We start from the raw sequence: 22,374 nt of genomic DNA, 5'->3' as shown, positions 1-22,374 counted from the left end.
AATTTGGTTCTGTTAAGGTCCCTAGTCATTATTAAGCCACTTGGGAAAGAAGAGGAGCAAGAGATAAAGGTGGCAAGTCCCAGAAAGTTCACGAAAAATTGGAAACCAATAAAAAACTAACTCTAAATCAAGATAGTAAGGCATGGAGCTTTCCAGAGACATTGCAGAATTTTAGCTAGGAATTGTAGTAGTAAGACGTTATTTGAAATTTAGGAGAAAAGAAAATAAAAATAATCAGCCTCTCACTGAATGTAACAGCCTAAAGAATTTGAGATGAGACTTGGAGCTGAAGTTAAAACCAAAGGAGAAGAAAAAGAAAAATTATAGACTCTTTTGACAGGTAAGTAAGTGTGAACTGGAGGAAAATATCCTCACTTTTCGTTCAAGGAAGGGACTGTTTTTGCTTAGGAAAATAATTAATGATATTGGCTACAGGTAAAGTTCTATCAGGGCTGAGCTTCGTGGAATTTCTTTGAAACAACAAAAGCTCAAGTTGCAACAGTTGTAAGTGAACACTTCTTCACAGTGTGCACCCCAAAACCCGGGAAACCTAGGTTACAATAGCATCCTTATATTAAAACAATTGCTACTAAATAATAACTACTTTTATGTTTGTATTTTCTTTTTTTTTTTTTTTTTTTGTTGTTGTTGTTGAGACGGAGTCTCGCTCTGTCGCCCAGGCTGGAGTGCAGTGGCCGGATCTCAGCTCACTGCAAGCTCCGCCTCCCGGGTTCACGCCATTCTCCTGCCTCAGCCTCCCGAGTAGCTGGGACTACAGGCGCCCGCCACCTCGCCCGGCTAGTTTTTTGTATTTTTAGTAGAGACGGAGTTTCACCGTGTTAGCCAGGATGGTCTCGATCTCCTGACCTCGTGATCCGCCCGTCTCGGCCTCCCAAAGTGCTGGGATTACAGGCTTGAGCCACCGCGCCCGGCCCATGTTTGTATTTTCTTATCTACAGCAAAATAACATACGTCTTCTATGTCTGAATAGAGTAAAAGTTATTTAGACTTTCCCCTTTAACTCTGCGAGTTTCCAGATCTTTAGAATAATTACAGCTACACATCAAAGAAAGACCTAGAAGGTTTTCTAATTAGTGTCTGCTTTTTGCAAAAACACTGTCATCACCACTTGAACTGTTTTGGAAACTCTTTGAAGAAGGAGATTTTCTATTTATCTTTCATACTCCATCCCTGTGTTTAAGAGAGCTCAACATCACCAAGCTTTCCTCTATCAAACTCAAGTCTCTTGGGTATGTTTAAGGTCATTCTGAAGGACTGGAAAACACAGGTTATACTCTTTCAGAATTCGTCTTCAGAACTAAGGAGCTTCTATTTCCATTTTAATGCCATTTTCTTCCATTCTTTAATTTGAAAATCACGTGACAATCCTAGTTAAGAAGAGGGGATTTCTTTGTACAAATTCAATATTCAATCTTTGTTCCTCTCTGAGGTAGCAAGAATCTTGCTTTGTTTTCTAGATGTTCATGTAATTGTTGCAGTGGCACTCATGAAACTTGTTTTATCCCTGTACAAATTAATCAGAAACTAAATAATCTCTGCAAATTACAACATTTCCTCAGGAATGTAAACACTTCCTGTGGGACTATTAAAATATTTCCACCTTTTTTTTCCTTTAATGCAACATTACTTTAGATTACAATAAAAAATAAATGAGAGGTGAGATTTTCTTAACACAATAAGTTCTGAAAGAAAGATGAAAGAAAGAAAGAAAGAAAGAGAGAAAAGCAACTTGAACCCGAACTTTCTCCACTCTCTGAGCTTTCTTCATTTTTTCCAGAGTGGTGACAAACTCTACAAGAATTTTACATCCCCAAGGAGGGAAGACAATTCACACCTCCTCTCAGCCAGAAGGAAGCAGCACAAACAGTTGGGGATTCCTCTCGTTATGATTTCTACCAACCCTGGGATTCATTATCTCATAGAAAGGATGCTTCAGGCTCTAATAGTGTGTGTCAGAAAGGTTGAATCTGGTTATCAATGAGATAAGATAAAATATATCCACCACTATTGCTGTGGTACAAGGATCACTGTTCTCTATTTCATTGATTTGCTATTCTCTTTGATATCAATTAAGGCTTCCTTCATCCATTCTCCATCATCAAAGAAGGGAAAAGGGACTATTCAATATGAAAATATCTGAGTGACTCCTTTATGTCTTGCGAAGTAGTAACTATCTTTTGGGGCAGTGACATACATTAGTGCAGAGTCAGCCTCTCTAATAATGATTCCTTTCCATAAGGCATATTTCTTTCATACTACGGGAAATACTTCATATCAATCTTATTTATCATTGATTTATCATTAATCCTTGTAGCATTTTTGTCGAGCAATGAAACATTTCTCTGTGGGCAAAAAATGGTGGCGCTTTGATTGCTGGCCATAAAATAACTGATTGTACCTAAACAGCGTGATTTGTGCACCATCAATGTTGGTGATAACGAGAAATTCATGTTATTAAAAAGTGTTATTACTCACTGCTTAAAAGTTTGTGTCAGAATTGCTTTATAGCAAAGCACTTCTGCTAACTACTGATTCAACCAGGAAGTTTGTATTGAAAGTGAATGTTTCCAAATGTAATCTCATCTAACCCAACTTATCTAGTTTGAATGGAATCATTGTCAATAATTGCGGGAGGCCGGAAAAATTACAGATGCAGAAAATCTACCCTTTTGCCATAAATTGCTATCTCACCAAAGCTTGAGGTTGCTATTTTAAGATTCATTTTGAATATTAATAATAATGATCAAAGTGAACATTAACAACAATATCATTATTAACAATAATATTAACAACAATAATAATACCAATATTATTAATAATGATCAAAATGAACATTATTATTAAGGTGTGTGGTTTTGAGAATTTTCTTAAACATATCTAGTTCCTGAATAAATGATCTCTAAATTTCTAGGCATGTCTCAAATTTCATTATTCTGTGAGATTCAACTTACTGGTTTCTGCTATTAAAAAGTACTCTTTTGGGCCCAATGCTTAAGCTTCATGTTTATTTCATGAGGAAGATAGATATTAACAAACACTCAATTCACTATGTGTATATATACACACACACACACACACACACATACACACACACTCAATGGAAATAAAAATCACAAACACGCTAAAACAAGCAAAATAAGTATTTCTCCAAGCAAAATCCTTAATTTTTTGTTTACCACCTGCCGAATGCCACCTTCACTAGCCACAAAAACTGCCATGGTTTTACAATCCACTTGCAGATGATCTGTTTTCCTAAAGCAGTCCAGTCAATAAAAGTGCCACATGAACAAAATGGAAATGATTAGTTTAAATAGCTGGTAATTATGGTAGTTACCACTCTCTCCTTTGTTAAACCAGGAAGGGGTAAATTTTCGGAACATGTAGTTCAGATTCAGCCATGTGTCACCCATTCAAATGAATAGAAATCACAATCTAATCTATCTATCACATTGAACTTTATTTCTAAAATTTTCTCAGAGGAATGTGAGTGATTTCCCTTCCATTTCATCAAAATTTTCTTTAGTAATTGTAGTATATACTTTAAAATTGTTAAATACATATACATATAAGTATCATTTTGGCCATGTTGATGAATATGAATCTCATTTATTTTCAGCTTTTTATCTCAAACCCCTAGTCACACTGTATTAATGAGTAAAACTTATGATATTATTTTAGCATTGCAAGGATAGGTACTAGAATAATTTATGACCCAGAAGCCATAATGAAAATGATTGATAGATCAGATTATAAAATTTAAAAACTTTATACTATGACCATTGTTTTTAATGTTAATAATTTAGCTGATCAATTTTAGGGAAATTTGAAGTGACAACTGATTCACTTTTTAGGAACATTATTTCATAAAGAATATAACAGTTAAGAAAAAATATGGTTAAAATAATTTTGAGTGTTTAATATGAGAAAAAGCTACTAAGAAGACAAATTTAAAGAAAATGTCTTATCAGAAGTATTAGTCAGGGTTTTATGCATAAATAATAAGGGATACATGATTTGAATGTAAGAATAAAAGAATGTAAGTCAGAGATGTTCCAGGATGTTGCTGATAAAACCATTAGTATCTATGCAAAAAGAAACATTAAACAGAAAATAAATTTCTGTGTGCTAAAATATTTAGAAATGAAATATGCATTGATATCAATTGTTACTGATATATTAAAATGGCTCTCTGGAAATTCATTGTAATATCCTAGCTTCAAAGGGACCAGAACCAAAGAATTATGTAAATACCCAAAGACTGATCATTATCCATGAGACTGAATCAGAAAACATAGGTTTATTTGTAGGTGGAATGGTTTTAACTCCTTTTGGGGAGGGATATATATACATATATATATCCTCATTTATTTTTAGCTTCCTAATATATATACTATTATATATATATAAATAAAATAAATTTATATATAAATATATTTACAAATAAAATACATTTATATATAAATATATGTAAATATATTATATAAAATAAATTTATATATATAAATATATGTAAATATATTATATATAAAATAAATTTATAAATATATTTATCTCCCCCACATATATAAAGAGATATATGTGAAGGTATATATGGACATAAATTTATAGACTCAAGGTATGACTATAATTTTTATCGTTGTACAAACAAATAGACACACGTGTATTATCTGACTCAACTACAAAGGTAGTCATGCTGCAAAACACCTAAAGGAGCTGTGATTCATGAATACAGTGCTAAAAGAGGCTGAAAATTAATTTAAAAATATAATGTCTTGAGACATGGAGCTCATACTGTTTGTTCCTCATTCTCTTGAAATTCCTGTTACAAGATGTAAAAAGAGAAGTCACCCAAATCCCATTTTCATGAATAGTAAATAGGAATCAGCAAAAGATAGCGTAGCTTATTAAATTTGCAGTGTCTTTTATGAAGCTATCTGTTCATTGTCTGTCTTAAAGAGCTTTGCATTTCCTGTAAAGGATGATACATATAACAGTAGGTTCCTTTTAAATGTTTAAATTCCAGAGACCAATAAATAGCTTCTCCGTTTCCTCCTGGAAATTATGAAAGCAATCATCATGTGATATAAAAATGGCTTCATTTATTCTTCTGGATAGGTTCTATTAGATAGCTACAGGAAGTTGAAGAAATGACAGTAAAATGGTGATTAAAAGGATTTTTTTTTTTCAGTCTAGCCCCATACATGAGAAAATAACCTCAACATTAATCCTCTCCTCTTGGAAAGCTTAATATATATATCATCAAGAATTCATATGCATTTCAGATAAAAATAAAGCAATGGTTATTATTTGTCAGGTAAAATTAAATTAGGACTCTCTCAGTGGCAAAAGTAGGGCTTTCGGCAGGCAGGAATTCAAACCCACTGAACTCCATTTATGAGACATCCATGACTGGAGTGTGAATGGGATTTTCAAGCAGTGTTTCCCAAGTAGGAACTGCAGTTATCCGGCTCCTCCTAGTAGATCCTAAACTGATTCACAAAGTGATTGAAAAACAATACCTTTGTTCGGGAAGACACAGGATGCAAAACAGAGCATTGATTAAGAGTGAAGGCTATGCCTGAAACATAATAATTTCTTAATAAATGCCACTTAGTAGCAGTGATGGTGGTGGTGGTTGTATTATTATATAATTATCTATGGCTAAGGAATACTTCTAATAATGTGTCTAGAATTGGTGGGTTCTTGGTCTCACTGACTTCAAGAATGAAGCCATGGACCCTCGCAGTGAGTGTTACAGTTCTTAAAGATAGTGCCTCTGGAGTTTGTTCCTTCAGACGTTCACATGTGTCTGGAGCTTCTTCCTTCTGGTGGGTTCGTGGTCTCACTATCAGGAGAAAAGCTACAGATCTTCGCGGTGAGTGTTACAGCTCATTAAGGCAACCTGGGCCCAAACAGTGAGCAGCAGCAACATTTACTGCAAAGAGCAAAACAACAAAGCTTCCACAGTGTGGAGGGTGATCTCACTGGTTTGCTGCTAGCTGACTCAGGCAGCCTGCTTTTATTCCCTTATGTGACCCCACCCACATCCTGCTGGTTGGTCCATTTTACAGAGAGCTAAGTTGGTCTATTTTACAGAGAGCTGATTGGTCCGTTTTGATAGAGTGCTGATTGGTGCGTTTACAATCCTTGAGCTAGACACAGAGTGCTAGACAGAAAAGTTCTCCAAGTCCCGCTAGGTTAGCTAGACAGAGTTAGCTAGATACAGAGTACCAACTGGTGTATTTACAAACCCTGAGCTAGACACAGAGTGCTGATTGGTGTGTTTACAATCCTCTAGCTAGACTTATATAAAAGTTCTCTAAGTCCCCATCTGCCTCAGGAGCCCAGCTGGCTTCACCTAGTGGATCCTGCACCTTGGCTGCGGGCAAAGCTGCCCGCCAGTCCCGGGCTGCGCCTGCACTTTGCAGCCCTTAGGTGGTCGATGGTACCAGATGCCATGGAGCAGGGGTCGGCACCCATCAGGGAAGCTCAGGTCACCCGGGAGCCCACTGCAGACAGGGGAGCTCAGACATGGCAGGCTGCAGGTCCCGAGCCCCGTGGGGAGGCAGCTAAGGCCTGGCAAGAATTTGAGTGCAATGCCGGGCGGCACTGCTGGGGGACCCAGCACAACCTCGGCAGCTGCTGGCTCGGGTGCTAAGCCCTCACTGCCCTGGGCCGGCAGCTCCAGCCGGTTGCTCCATGTACCTGGCCACACCTGTGCCTGCCACAACTCGCACTGGCCCGCGAGCAGAACTCGCAGTCGGGGTTGCCACTGGCGCCTCCCTCCACACCTCCCCACAAGCAGAGTGAGGCAGTTCCAGCCTCAACCAGCCCAGAGAGGGGCTCCCGTGGTGCCGTGGCGGGCTGAAGGGCTCCTCAAGCACAGCCAGAGTGGATGCTGAGGCTGAGGAGGCACTGAGAGTGAGGGCTGCTAGCACATTGCCACCTGTAAGTAACCCCTCTTAATTATCAGAATTATCCAAATATCTTGACTATTTAAAATTAAGGAGTCACTAGCATTTTCGCAGGTCTTCTTTCCATCTTCCTTTAGAATTTCTATCGCCACACATTGCTTAGCATTATTGCAAACTGACCCTTACATAAGCATTTGAAAATTTCAGTGACATACTTTATTATCATTGCTATGCTGATTTGGTCTTAATTTTCAACAACCGTTATTCATGGATCAATCTTTGTTTGTCATTTGCTTCTAAATGATGTGCTATGATTACCTGAATTGCGATTTCAACCCTCTCTATTCTTTGTTATAACTCACTTTTAATTCCCACTAGAAAGTGGAAACTTGGGAGACAGGTGGTCCATGTAGTCCATTGTCTCACCTATGCTTGTTGAGGATTACTATTCTTACTGAAAACATGGACGCTGGGAAAAATAAGAACTACTAGTCTAGAGGTATAGGGGAATCAATGGATTTTGGGAAAACATTCAACCTTTTCTCCAGGAAAATCTATTAGATTAATACAATGTGACCTTGTCAAATATTCCTTGAATGGATATCTATTATAATGTATTTAATATATAAATTTCATTCCCCTGATCTCTGACATCTTTTTTCACCTTTGTATTTCTCAAACTGAAGTGCTGTATCGTCCAATCTTTCTTTTCTATTTCTAATATCTGTCTCCTCCATTCCATCTAGTCATTCCCAGCAGTGTCCTTCCAAAGAGCAAATCCTTAATATTTCATTATTTGGTTAAAAAAAGATAGATGGTTCCTGTTATATACAGTGAACTTGGCATATACAGCAGATATCAAGCCATTGACCAACAGATTTTCTGATTACTAACAGCAATTTTTACTGCTGAACAGAAAGTATGTTGGAAATTCTCAACAGAGATCAGCAGGCAACCACTACAAAGCAGAGTTGGTAAAGGAAAAGAAACTTACCTGCCACGTTGGTTCCTGGGATCATCATTCAGTCTCTTTAGGAGAGTGCACTGGATCTTTTTCATGGTGATCTTAGCCTACTATTCCATTGTGACATCAGTTTCTTTCCCATGACTCTATGACACCACAGTACATCTTGATATGCTCTAAGTCAACTCTTCAAGGCATCACAACCTTTCTCACTTTTCTGCCTTTATGCTTCTTAGATTGTTTCTGTTCCTAGAATAATAAACACCATAGCACAAATTCCACTGGCTAGCATTTAATGGACAGCAGGCATCACTGTGTTTTATCTAGGCTTCAGACAATCTGAACAGAAGCATATAATATAGGAAACCAAAGTAAATGTGGATCAATTTACCAGTAATTTCGGCAAAGCTGACCCTTTCTAGGGTCATGCTAATGATTACTTTCATTGCATGTATGAAAATATTTGAAAATTTTTTTCCAAGTTAGAAGTTGCGTGGTGTTGTGGGAAGTCAGGGACCCCAAACAGAGGAACTGGCTGAAACCACAGCAGAAGAACATAAATTGTGAAGATTTCATGGACATATATTAGTTCCCCAAATTAATACTTTTATAATTTCTTATGCCTGTCTTTACTGCAATCTGTGAACATAAATTGTGAAGATTTCATGAACACTTATCACTTCCCCAGTCAATACCCTTGTGATTTCCTATGCCTGTCTTTACTTTAATCTCTTAATCCCGTCTTCTTCTTTGTAAACTGAGGAGGATGAATGTCACCTCAGGACCCTGTGAGGATTGTGTCAACTGTACAAATTGTTTGTAGAGCATGTGTGCTTGAACAATATGAAATCTGTTTATCTTGAAAAAAGAACAGGATAACAGCGATGTTCAGGTAACAAAGGAGGTAACTTTGAACTGGCTGCCGGTGGGCCGGACAGAATAGAGCTATATTTCTCCTCTTTCAAAATCAAATAGGAGAAATATCGCTGAATTCTTTTTCTCAGCAAGGAACATCCCTGAGAAAGAGAATGCACCCTGAAGGTAGGCCTATAGACGGCCCCTTTAAGACATGCTACCTTTTACAGTCGAAGTCGAAGGGATGAAATAAGCCCCAGTCTCCTGCAGTGCTCCCAGGCTTATTAGGAGGAAAATTCCCACCTAATAAATTTTGGTCAGACAGGTTGTCTGCTCTCAGACCCTGTTTCCTGATAAGATGTTATCAATGACAATGGGTGCCTGAAACTTCATTAGCAATTTTAATTTCGCCCCATCTGGTGGTCCTGTGATCTCGGTCCAGTGATCTCGCCCTGCCTCCATTTGCTTTGTGATATTTTATTACCTTGTGAAGTATGTGATCTCTGTGACCCACGCCCTATTCGTGCACTCCCTCCTCTTTTGGAAATCACTAATAAAAACTTGCTGGTTTTATGGCTCAGGGAACATCACGGATCCTACCGACATGTGATGTCTCCCTGGGACACCCAGTTCTAAATTTCTCTCTCTTGTACTCTTTCCTTTTATTTCTCAAACCAGCAGAGACACTTAGGAAATAGAAAAGAACCCATGTTAAACATCGGGAGTGGGTTCTCCTGATATCGTGGTAGTATGAAGCTTTCTGACAATGACTTGGTGGTGTAAAAAGCATCATTTTGAGTTGTTTCTACTTGTTCAGAAAAGAAATGAAGCTCCTCAAGTGGTGACAAATGACATCTAAATTTATTTTTTAAAGTATTTCCTAGATTTAAAAGTCAGAAAACTTATTTAAGTATTTATAAATACTTTATAAAGTACTAAATTTTGTTTTGTTTAATCTTGAAGTCTAGTGTTGTAATAATCATCTTCTCACTCCTGTTCTGTAATATTTTTCAGCTATAATTTAGTTGAGGCAAACAACTATCAGAGTATGGCTCAGAAATTACACAGCATCATAGTTTGCAAGAAGGACCAATAACAAATGCATAAAAAGGTCAGTGGATATCTTCATAAACGTTATAAGATATGAAAACAAAAGTCTTTCTAGTTTATTAAAATGCTACATGGGCCAGGTGCAGTGGCTCATTCCAGTACTTTGGGAGGCCAGGATAGGAGGATCACTTGAGCCTAGAAGTCCAAGACCAGCCTGGGCAACATAGGGAGAACATGTTTCTGTGATTAAATAAATAAATAAGTAAATAATAAATAAATAAATGCTACACAATCATAGATTTAATTTTTTATGTTTAAAAAAATCCTTATTTTCAGAAATTCTCCTGCTAAAAGTTGCGTGAACTTGAGAAGAAAAATAAAACACAGTGAACCATTATTGGGCATTAATGACTTACTCAAAATTAATTTTTTGTATTAGTCAACTAGCAATATCCTAGAAGAAAAGGAATGGTACTTAGAAAAACATTTCAGGCCAGGAACTTTCCTTCCTCCCTCCCTCCCTCCCTCCCTCCTTCCCTATGTTCCTCCTTCGCTTTTCCTTTTGTCTAAAATTTTATATAATAAACACCTAAAATATACTAGGTGTTTGCTATGATATAGGAGCAATATGATTATTTTTTAAAGGAAGAACATAAAAAACAAGCCAGTCATTTAGAAAAATTATAATCTCTTTTTTGGAGGCAGAGGAGTAAAACAGAAATTATAGAAAATATATCAAAGAGACAGTGGCCAAATTCATGGTAAATTCTCAGTGTTTATCTGAACCTATTAGAAGAATTTGACACGTTCAGCCCTTTCCTTTTAAATCCCTTTGTTAGTTTCCTGGTCATTGCTCTTCCTTTATTCCCCTCTTATGTAACTGGTTGTGTTTCTGTGGTCTTGTTATCATGATCTGTTTTCTCCTAAATGTGTACCTGCTGTTCAGACCTCTCCTGGAACCCATCTCATATATTCAAATGTCCATTCAACATCTACACATGGATGTCTTATAGGCATTCTGAGAATAACGTTCCCCAGATTGAACAAGTATAAAGGCTTTAAAGAGGTAAAATGCATATTACTTTCAAGTGACAGCAAGAAAGCCTATTTTGTTGAGACAAACTTAAGTCAAGAGAGGGAGAAAAAACCTGAGAGCTAGCTTGAGGCATGGTTTTCTCTATCCACCCCATCCCTGCTTAAATCTGCTTGATGACTACATAGTACTTCTCCTTTCAATAAGCAGTAAACTCTGGTTTCCACTTTCTCAGGACAAATATTTGAAGATATCTTTGATTTCCCAATCTCTCTCACACCCTTAGCCTTCACCCCCACTTCTAAAATACAATACAATACAATACAATACAATACAATACAATACAATACAATAAAACAACATAAAATATTGGTCTTCCATTAAAATATATACAAAATCTGACTCCCTCTAACCACCTCCACTGTTAACACCTTAATCCAAGCCACGCTATTTCCTGCCTGGACGATTGCAGTAACCTCCTAATTGGTTTACTTACTTCACCCTGATTCTTATGCAGTCCATTCATATACATCATCATGTGATGAGATCTTGTCAATATTCTGTCCAAAACCCTGTAGTAGCTTCACCCCAAAAATCCTAACTTCTCACCATGGACTACAACATCATCTTATAAGATCTGGCCTTGGCTACCTCTCTAACGTTCTTACTTCCTATACTTTGCCCACTTTGATTTAGCCTTTCTGGTCTCCTGCTTTTCCATGTCATTCAAATACATTTGAAATTATGATCCCCTTGGCTTTTTTGCTCTTTCTCCATGTATTTCCTGGCTTGCTTTCTCTCTTCATTTGGGTACCCTCTAAAATGCTACTTTACATTAGAGACTATTCCTTCTGCCCCTTTATTCTTTTTGGCTTATGTCTTCCTGCAGCATTATTGCCATCTAATATACAATTATGGTTATTTGAATATTGTCTATAGTCCTATAATCTACAAGCTGTTATTCTTATAAGGTCCTTGAGGACCTGGGCTGTTTCATTCTTCACTATATCCAGGCACTGAATCTTTGCCCAGCTAATACTACATGCCTAAAACTATCTGTTGAATCAGCCTTACTTTTATGAGCATGAAAATGTAACATGAAACCATGTGAGCCATATTGTAAAGTCTGGAAGGCGAGGGAAGGTCACACAAGGCCCGTGGAGCTTAGGTTGTGCAAATAAATGCATATGGAGTGTAGTTGTCATAAAAATACTGGTACAGTGGGGGTGAAAAGAAATAGAGGGGCAAATATCAGGGATAAAAAAGGCATTGCTCATTTGCAATTTTGCCCAATATCAGCTCTTGCTGTTCTTATAAACAAATCTACATGTTCATGATCATTTGAAATGGCAAACAATTTGCCCCATTTTCTTTTCTTAATTTCTAGTCACCAAAATTATTCCTTTATAATAGTGTGAAGATGATGAATAGAAATATATCCTAAAGATGATTTTCATCCTAAGGAACTTAACTGAAGATTTACATTTGGCTTGCAATAAAATTAATAGAGGAGATTTATTGCAAAACTATTTCTTCTGTATTACGTTAAGCTGGTTATGATGGCTCTAAGGTCTTTGAGCAATTTACTCTAAGTAGCTCTTATTTTCCTATGTCTCATTTATTTCTACTATATCTTGCTTATATTAGGAATAATTTGGTTTTCTTCCTTGGCACCTGCTGATCCTTTCACAATTAAACTACCTGTAGTTTCTTTTCTTTGTCATATCCTGCCCTAGGCCCCTTTTCTTCAGGAGTTAATGCTGACATTCTTCCAAAATGCCCATAACAAAATTATGCTAATACACCCAATGGGTCAATTAACATCAGAGAATTCTATTGTTTTGTTTTTCTTCATATTTAAATTGCCATCATCAATTCTCATTCCCAAGAACAGGATGCCACTTTGAAAAAGTGGCAGTGAAAGCATAGTATTTTATTTTGTTTTTGTCATTTTTTAAAATACTTGCCCTGTCTTGGTTAAGTCCCAGCTGCTAGGAAGAACTAGATACTCACTGTGATATCATCCAATAATAAAACATTAAAGCAAGAAGTGATCATTTAGACCAGTCATCTCATCTGAGCAATGAAGACACAGAGATGTGAAGTAACTTGCCCAGGGCCATAATAACTGAAACCCAGAGGTGACAAAGGTAGCTTGAGACATGATAGCAGATGTGACATCTTTTAGGGAACTAAGTTGCTCATAGTGTATTCATATAAGAATTAGAAATCAGCTCAATTGGAAATTTTATACAATACATGCCTATAGTATATATAAAAGTATAATGCTTGCATATTTCCATTAATATATTCCATCATGAAAGAAAGAAAAGCAATGATAATGTTGTTGTATCAACATACACAAATGAAGATGGAGGTGTTGATCAATATTTAAGAAATCATTTATGTGATCTAAATCCCAAGTTATTTTTTCAGTTTCCCAGTTCACTCAACAATGTGCAAAAGTTCTGTATCATGTGTGTGATGGTCTGCAGTAGGTGAGACCACCCAGGTGAAATCTGTTAATGATATTAACATTTATATTTGAGCATTCTATAAAAGTAAATAGGTTTAAGTTTTGCAATTTTGTTGCAAAACTTACCCCCTTACAGCTAAGAATTAACTGTTGAATATGTCATAAAAAGTTCATTGAGATTTATCCATTTATGAAGTACTTTTATATTAAAGTAGTCTCTATTCTCAAATCAGTTTTTTACAAATGTCTCTGAACTTTATTTGCAAATTTATTGAAACCATTTTGCATTTTGAAATAAGAAAAGACAAAGGCATAAACTATAGTAAACTTAGTTTATATGCAAGTTTAGATGGACCTTTGTTCGAAAGTGAAAGCACAGACTAAATGATCCACAATTCATCAGACAGTATGATGTTCTTATTTGTTGGTACAAACAAGTCCATGGATCTGTAACTTAAAAAAAAAAAAAAAACTTACAAAACAACAACTAAGTACAGCAGATATGGGTTTTTCTGACCTAGAAAACCATTTGAAATTGTTTTTACGTATTACATGTTTATTAGAGGTAAAATTTTTACATAAAATTTACATTTTATGAAATAAAAATATTTACAAAATTTTGGAAGATAGATGTGCATTTGAAAATATTTAAAAATTATTTTCTAAAGATAAAATGGAACAATGCATGCAGGATAATTGTACAACTTGCCATCCACAAATACCAGTTTCTCTAAGATTTATATAAGAGCAGCTCAACCAACAAAAGTAATTAAAAATGATTTCCAATCTATATTTCCATCAGTCCATACTCTTTCTTTTATATGCCACTCTAGTCTCAGATCAATTCTGCTCTTTCCCTTTCTTCCCACATTTACAATGCCTTTTTTCCTGATTTTACATCACAGATCAGAGACTATCTGCAAAGATAAAATTCTCTTAAATGGAGGTTGGAAGATGATAGAAGCTGAGGTGAAGGGATAGGGAGAAAAAAAACTCTTACTCATTATTAAATCCTATTCCTCTTTAATCAGGTGAATTTGCAGCCACTTTATTAATCAAAAGGAGTATTGATGATAATAAGCATCAACTAGATAGAGGTTTAGGCTGTAATGTCACTTATAGACAGTAATCTGTTCTACTATATCAAATACTTTACATGAAAAGATCAAAATCTGAAAGAGATTTCAACTGACCAAATGTAATAATGAAAAAATGAAATAGGTAACTATAATGTTTTGTCTGTGAGATCAGCAATAAGACCATTGAATTCATGGTGGGGATAAGGTTTGAGTAGAATGTAACTTAAATAGATAAGAAATTGTAACTCTTTTTTATTGGCCAATGGCACACTGTGTTTGGTAGTATGTAGTGATGACAAACATACAAGAAAAGAAGCAGTGATGCAACGATGGCTGCCAGATGAGGTTCTTTATCATGAGCTAGTCAGGTATTGTGTCTACTTATGTGAAAACATGAAGAACCTTGGCAAAGAGTTACTGAGATACTGAATTGATGAGAAACCATCTTAACTTAGGAAGTATGTCTTATAAAGAGGAGAGGACACGAAGGGGAAGAGATACATAATAGCTGTTTACAAAAACATATCAAAAGTATTATTAGATAGAACTGAGTTTAAATTCATCTTGCATAACTTTCATGACATAGAACTAGACTCAATTAAGTGAAGCAAGAAAGAGCATGATTGAAACAGAGAAGGCATTTTCTACGTATCAGACATCCTAAGAAGGAAGGATGAGCATTGTGGATTGCTGAGTACCTGAACGCAGTTAAAATGTTTAGTAAGAATAAAAGAGAAGCAAGATTGAAGGGGGAATAATTCTGAAGGACTAGAAATCCTGAGTATTCTCGAGAATTTTAGATTGAAGAGGCTAAGCTGATAGAAATAGAATATTCTTATCTATTCTAAATGGAATTTCTCTTTGAGTTTATGTGCATTTTCCAAAGACTTTAAGAGTTTTAAAGTTTTATCTCCATAAGACAATCGTATTCATATATATCATGCTGTCAACATCAAAATGCATAACTAAATATCTAACCACAGCAGCAAAAACCATAACAATATAATTTACCATATGTTGAGCACATTCAATAAATATACATCAGGTACTAAGTGCTTTACACAACTTTCCTTTATTTTACCCCAGTGGCCTGTTGGGTAGATAGAATGAGATTTGGAGATTTGACAGGGCACATAGCTGGTAAGTAGCAGAGCTAGAATTTTAACTCACATTTTTGCGAACTTAATCATTACGCCTGTTTTATTATTTATACTATTGTTATTCCTTGTTCTGTAATGTTCCTCTAAAGGAAACATAAATAAATGGAGCATGGAACCCAATATTATTCTGAAGAGAACTTGTGATACTACTCAGCCCCAGTTATAGACCTGTGATTTACATATTTTCTAAGAATATTCAGTAACAATGTGGAGACTTGTCTTTAAATAAGTCTCATATGTGAACCAAATGGGCACTTTGTGATGTAAAAGTCAATTCCGAAGATACTGCCTTCTAAATTTAACGCTATCAATGCTCATGTGTAAAATCAGAAATAATTCATCACAATTCCTCAATGAGGTGAACTATTTCATTGTAACTCATAAATATAGAAAGGTTTCTACATCTTATAGACAAAACTAGATGTTTCTGAGCATACCTGGGAATGAAGCTGGTCATGCTGTTAAAAACATCTTTGTGAAGCTTTATAGAATAAAGGGCGAAGTGAGAGAGCAATATTGCAAATTTTACCTTTTTAAAGAGAATCTTGTTGAACTTTGAATAAGACATAAGGGTCAATGATTGTGTTAAAGTAGTTCTTTTTCTTTTGAATCAAAATCTCACTAGAAGAGTAAAACTAGAAATGATGATAGCATGTACATCAAACTAACCAAAAGTCACACAGTAATGCTTCATTTAGAGTAATTCTTCATGTGTTCAGAAAATAATTAGTAATCTCAAATGTCATGAATGTAATTGAAAATGTAAAAATAGCAGAAAATAAAATGTTTTAACAGCAAAATACAAGCTCAAAACCAATAAACAAAGAATGAATCACTCTACCTAAAAAAAAAAAAAAAAAAAAAAAACCTATCACACTCTTTAAAGCTCCTTTAAATCTTGGATATTTTATATATTAATTATTAGAATTAATTTATAAAAACAATTTATTATTAATTTATAAGTCAGAAAATGATTGTCATAAGCAATTAGACCAGTAGTCTGAAATCAAGAAAGAAGAGAAAAATTTAATACAATTAGCCACTATAATTTTAAAACTGCATTTTGGTATAATAATTGGTAAATGTGAGTTTGTTCTCCCTGGCTACCAATAGGAGACAGGAACTCAAAACAAGGTTTGAATTGAGTAGGTCCATTCTGGGGCTGGTAGAGAGGTTGTTGACTGACATCCATAAAGATGCTTCTTGGTACTGGGAAAGTTATCTGTATACCTGCCAGGTACACAAGCCCTTGGGGAAAAAAAAAGTCCACCACATCTAAGGAGGCCCTCTACAGCCAGAGACAGGAAGAGTGTGAATTTAGAAAAAAGAAAATAATAATCTAAAGAAACTTTCCAAAAACTGAAACAAAAATTTGATGGCAAATATATAGACATGGATAGATAAAGCTCTGATAGAATGATACTAAAAAGACTAAGTTCAAAGACTGAATGAAGAAGTCAAAAGGCTTCATTTCCTCATCTGAAGATAGAAACAATATCTACTATGTCTACACTACAGATGGAGTGTTTTTGAGAATAATATGAGGTCTTATCTCATATTTGCAAATTGCATATCTGAAAATTGCAAACTGTTACAAAAGTATTAGTTTATAACTATGATTATTAAAATATGCCACACTGATGGGAAGTGTTCACCATAGAACATAAAACACTTTCTAAAAAGTTGAGTTATGATGGTGGCATAAATCCAAAGTGAAATCAGTTAGTTGAAAAATGTATTAACCAATCATAAATACTAGCCATAGTTTTATTAGAAATGACATCTCTTACAAAGCAGGGAGAAATAAACTTTAACAATTTTCTTCCTAGATTGGTTTTTGATGTTGATCTAATCAGGACCAGATGTCCAAATATTTTTGTTTTTAAATTTAACATAAGAAGATAATATTCCAGTAAATGGAAGGTGAATATGAGTTTTTCTGAGATATAACTCTGTTGAAAAGTGACTTTTTTTCTTCTTAAGGATCTGCTTCTTAGATGTTAGAAACCCTGTAGGAAAGAAAAAAAAATATTTTAAATCTGAACTTTCCTAGATACAGCTTCTGTTTAGAGTCACAACAAACAGAAAAGGTAACATGATCATTCCCCATTGCTTTCTCCTTCAATTGCAATTGATTTTTATTAGTAACCGTGAGCATCGGAAAAAGAGTTTCTGTCTCTGTTAATGAACTGAGGTGTGCAGGTGCATATGGATATGTTCATAAAAACCAGGGCTGTAAAGTGTCCAAATTCTACCCAGTTTTCTACAATATTTTCTGTTTCTTATCATTATGACTAAATAACGATGGAAAAACTAATGATGCCGTTACCCTGTAATTGGGAATTGAGGCCGTTTAGTAATGATAAAGCATGCACTGAGCACAGTTAATGGGCCATCCAGGCAGCCCCACTGGGTAGCTGGTCCACAGAGCAAGAATACTGAACAGTTACAAGGTAGATTGTTGTTCATAACAAGCACGAGCTTCAGGAAATAGCTTTTACCGATTGTTGTCTACTGCTCTATCAGCTTAGGGAAAGTTAAGAGAGCTTGAATAAAAATTTGAAGTAATTCTTGATGTAAAAAAAGAGTCATTTTTCTCCACAATTTGATCTTTTAGAGGCATCTTGCTGGCCTTATTTTCAAAAGAAACCATTATTTTAACGCTACCCTATTCTACATATGCTACCTTCTCATTTAAATGTGATGATGCTATAGATTTTAGGGACTGTGAGTATATATTTATATTTAATTATAGTGCATGTTCCAGTATTCAGCATGGTACTTTGGAACATAGTAGAACTTGGTTAGCTATTAGTTCAATCAACATGCTTAAACCTAATTTAAAAGTAGAAAATAATACCTTTGCTCAAGAATATATACCCTAGCTCAACATAGTGAAATAAAATGGAAATTCTCATAGACTTTTAGCATGAAGAATATGTTTTCCTCAGACCAACTAATTTAAAATGAAAGAAGGAATTTGATGATGCAGAAATAATAAAGACTGGGAGGCAAGATGAAAAAAGTATGTGCAGAGTACCTTACCCCTGAAACTCTTCCCAGAACTGGGATGCAGCAACAGAAAGCATTTTCCCAAGGAGTCATTCTTTTTTTTTTTTTTAAACAAACGAACCATATTCTATATATATTTTTTCACCTAGATTAGGGGAGAAGTGAAATGTCGTTGCTGCTAAAAAAAAAAAAATAGAAAAAAAGTAATGCCTCCCATTAGTAATAATAATTACTGCTCTCTGAAGTCAATGTTCCTGGATGTGCAGTGCATTACATTGCACCTACGTTATCCTCAAGCCAAGCCATCAGGATTGAAGTTTAGAGGAAAGTGGCTCATTTGTGGAACACCTATGTCTCTTCGCTTTGCTAAGAAGGAACACCCTCTTCTCTATATTATTCTTTGCTTCCAAGAAGAGAGGACCACGCATCCTGGGTCCAAGGCTACCTCCCTCATCTATTTCAATCTCTTCAATTAAGTCCTTTTCCTGCTTTCCTGCCATGTGCGTCTGAATCTATACATTCAATTTTCCAGGTCATTTTTAGGTGGATCTGTTATCACAGCTTTTGATTTTAAAGTGCAAAAGGACATTCTGTTTTCAATTATACCCACTAGAATGGTTGCTCTTCATTCCACAATCCCTGGGAGACATCTCTCTGTGGTTTGGAGTTTTAGAATTAGTGGAAGCAGCTGTGCGTACAGTAACATTCACCCAGTTGCTATTGTCACTGTAATAACCACAGAAGTGAGCTGTGCCACATGTCACAGGAACACATGCTCACAGCACAGATTGTGAGGACTCCTGGGGTACAAGAAGGAGCCCAGGGACAGCTTTATTAACTTCTCCAAATATCTGATTTTGTTTTGTTGGTTACACTCCGAGTTGCCTAATATTATGTCACATACTCCTCTAGAAATAGTTCTGATCTGCCAAATGGTACAGATCAGCAAGAAACTTCTGGCTAAACATTCCTCTATCCAGGGAGACAATGCAAATGCATTTTTCCCCCATAAGATTTTCCCAGGATTTAGAACTATTTTGATCTTATTATAGACATTTATCAATATGTTATGGGAATGTAAAGAAAATCAGTGACTGTTTAAGCAAGCACTCATGGATGTGTATGTTTGTAGGTGAGTATACAAATACCACATGTGAGAATTTAATCTATATCGCTCCTTAATCTAGAAGCCCCTACAGATGGAGACCTAGCATTATCAATTATGCAGTAGTAAGTCACTGTCTCGGGTCCGTGTAGACAAATGCAAGTCAAGTCAAAGGCGAGGGGAAATCTGACAATTGACAAATAGTTACAGGAAACCACATGATTTCTTCAATTACTTTTCCCTCCCACTTCCCTCTTTCCTATTCTCTATTTGTTTTGGTTGGGGGAGGGGTTACATTGATTAGGAAATTTCTATCTCCTTTGCTTTGATGAGAAAGGTGCATTCTACAGGCAAGCCTTTACAATAACTTTTCTTATAAATAGATATTTTCTCCTTATTCTCTTTCAATTAACTACATTAGAGAATCTTGACTGTAGGTCACTATTTAGGGTACCATGAGATTTAGTTCCATCCATTCATGTGCTCATCAAATCATTAATTGATTACCTTATGTTGAGCATTGGTTAGGGATCAAGTGATGATTCACAGGCATTACTGATGATCAGTAACTGCCTTGCTGGCAATGGATTTTGTGTCTGTTTTTAGTTGTATGTTCCAGAAGCAGCCAATGATTTATTTACATTCCAGGGAGCCCTGATAATATTTTATTAAGATATTTCATTCAGAGAGGATTGGTTTTGCCATTAATTCCAATGATCTGTTTTTCCACTGAAGAAAGAGTAATTTGAATCTGTCATCTCATTATAATGTTTTGCCGAAAGAAAAAAGTCTAAGAATTGCTAATTTAAAGAGAACACTGCTCTTAGGAAGTGTTCAATTTAGAGGAGATGTTATTGTCTGTGACATCATGATATCTATTCATTGTCTGAATGTATCAAAAATGGAATGTGGTATAAAGGTTAATCACCTTTTTCACACGGTAATTTACAATTATAATCTTATCTGAGACTGGACGCTGTGGCTCATGCCTGTAACCCCAACACTTTGGGGGGTCAAGGCAGGCGAGTTGCTTGAGGTCAGGAGTTCGAGACTAGACTGGCCAACATAGTGATACCCTGTCTCTTCAAAAAATACACACACACAATATTAGGTGGGCATGGTGGTGCATGCCTGTAATCCCAGCTACAAGGTAGGCTGAGGCATGAGAATTGCTTGAGCCTGGGAGGCAGAGATTTCTGTGAACTGAGATTGTGCCACTGCACTCCAGCCTGGGCAAGAGAGCAAGAATCAGTCTCAAAAAAAAAAAAATATATATATATATATATATATATATTTTACAACATTGTTTTGATGCTCAAATAAATTAGGGAGGAAATAGTAATGCATTAATAATGCAGTGGTAGAAAATGAAAACCATTGACTGAGATCTTGCATAGACTCTCACCATCACGTCCACCCACCTCAGCAGCACCAGTACCAACCTGGTTCGCCTTCACATTTCTTACTATAGGTGCACTGTCCACACTCCTACCCAAGACCAGTCCTCTACTTGTATAGGAGACAGCAATCCTTTTCATCTACACAAAACTATCTTTACTACACTTTCCTTGTTCTAGTTCTTGTCATTTTATTTGCTCCTATATTCAGTAAAGCTATTTGAAATGGTTTATATTCTCTGTGATCGGTGAGGTGTATACTCTACCACCCCCTTCCCAAGCTGTGACTTTCATATTACTGAACTCAAAGCCAACCCTCAGTCTTCTTATTAATCCAGCGGTAGCATTTGCTGCAGCAGACATTTCTCTTCCTGGAAATATTTTTTTTTCCTCTTTCTTCTCTTTCTTTCTTCTTACCTCTCTCCAGCTGCCCCTCCTCCCCTCCTCCTCCTTTTCCTACGTCATTGACAGCTCTTTCTGCATCTTTTTCTCTTTTTCCTGACCTCTTTATAGTGTATGTTCTAATAAATTACTTCTTGGACTTCCTTATTTATTCCCTTTGTGACCTGATCCAATCTAATGGCATTAGACACTATCTACATGTTAACTACTTAGAAATTTATAACTATAACCTGGATCTCACTACTGAATTACAGGTTTCTTTGCCCCTCTGCTTCCTGATACCTTTTACTTAGATGTTAAATATACATCTCAAGCCAAACAAGCTCAAATCTGAGCCTCCAACCTTTCTCCCAAACATTCTCCAATTGGATCACAGCTAATGGCAATTCTAACCTTGCAGATACCCCCAAAATTTTATAGTCATTCTTGATATATGTCTTTCTCTCACACCCCACAGCTAGTCAGAATATCCTACTGCCTCCATATTCAAAATATATCCAGAGTCAAGTGTTTCTTATTGTTCCCACTGCTAACAACCAACTCCTTCCAGATTACTGTAAGACTTCCAACCAGTATCTCTGCTTCCACCCTTGCATTCTTTCCCTCTCTGCTGTTTATTTCAAATAAAACTGCCAGTAACCCTTTCAAAACCCATATATGATTCTTTATTTCAGTTACAATAAAATCTAAGTCCTTGAAGTGGCCTCTAAACATGAAAAGATGTTTCTTCCTATCCTCTGTTACCTCTCTAACTTCCAATACGACTTTCCCTCATGTTCATGCCACTCCAGTCACACTGGTCTCTTCATTGTGCCCCAGACACCCTAGACACATTTCCGTCTTAACACCAGCTGATCTATCACTTAGGGATGTCTTATCCAGAGATAGCTAACCTACTGAAGAATC

At 36.0% G+C, this 22,374-nt stretch overlaps 1 long non-coding RNA gene across 1 annotated transcript in view; it reads right to left on the bottom strand.

Moving 5' to 3' along the window:
* Positions 1 to 22,374, bottom strand: part of LOC117083159 — a 152,610-nt gene that overhangs the window by 78,587 nt on the left and 51,649 nt on the right. Inside the window, exon 2 of the long non-coding RNA XR_004436975.1 lies at positions 7,930 to 8,148. This is a non-coding gene — a long non-coding RNA (uncharacterized LOC117083159). The remainder of the gene's footprint in view (positions 1 to 7,929; positions 8,149 to 22,374) is intronic.

The sequence above is a fragment of the Trachypithecus francoisi genome, unplaced genomic scaffold (genome assembly GCF_009764315.1).
Source record: "Trachypithecus francoisi isolate TF-2019V2 unplaced genomic scaffold, Tfra_2.0 Lachesis_group0, whole genome shotgun sequence".
Taxonomy (NCBI): domain Eukaryota; kingdom Metazoa; phylum Chordata; class Mammalia; order Primates; family Cercopithecidae; genus Trachypithecus; species Trachypithecus francoisi.
This window is presented reverse-complemented; position numbering and strand designations above follow the sequence as displayed.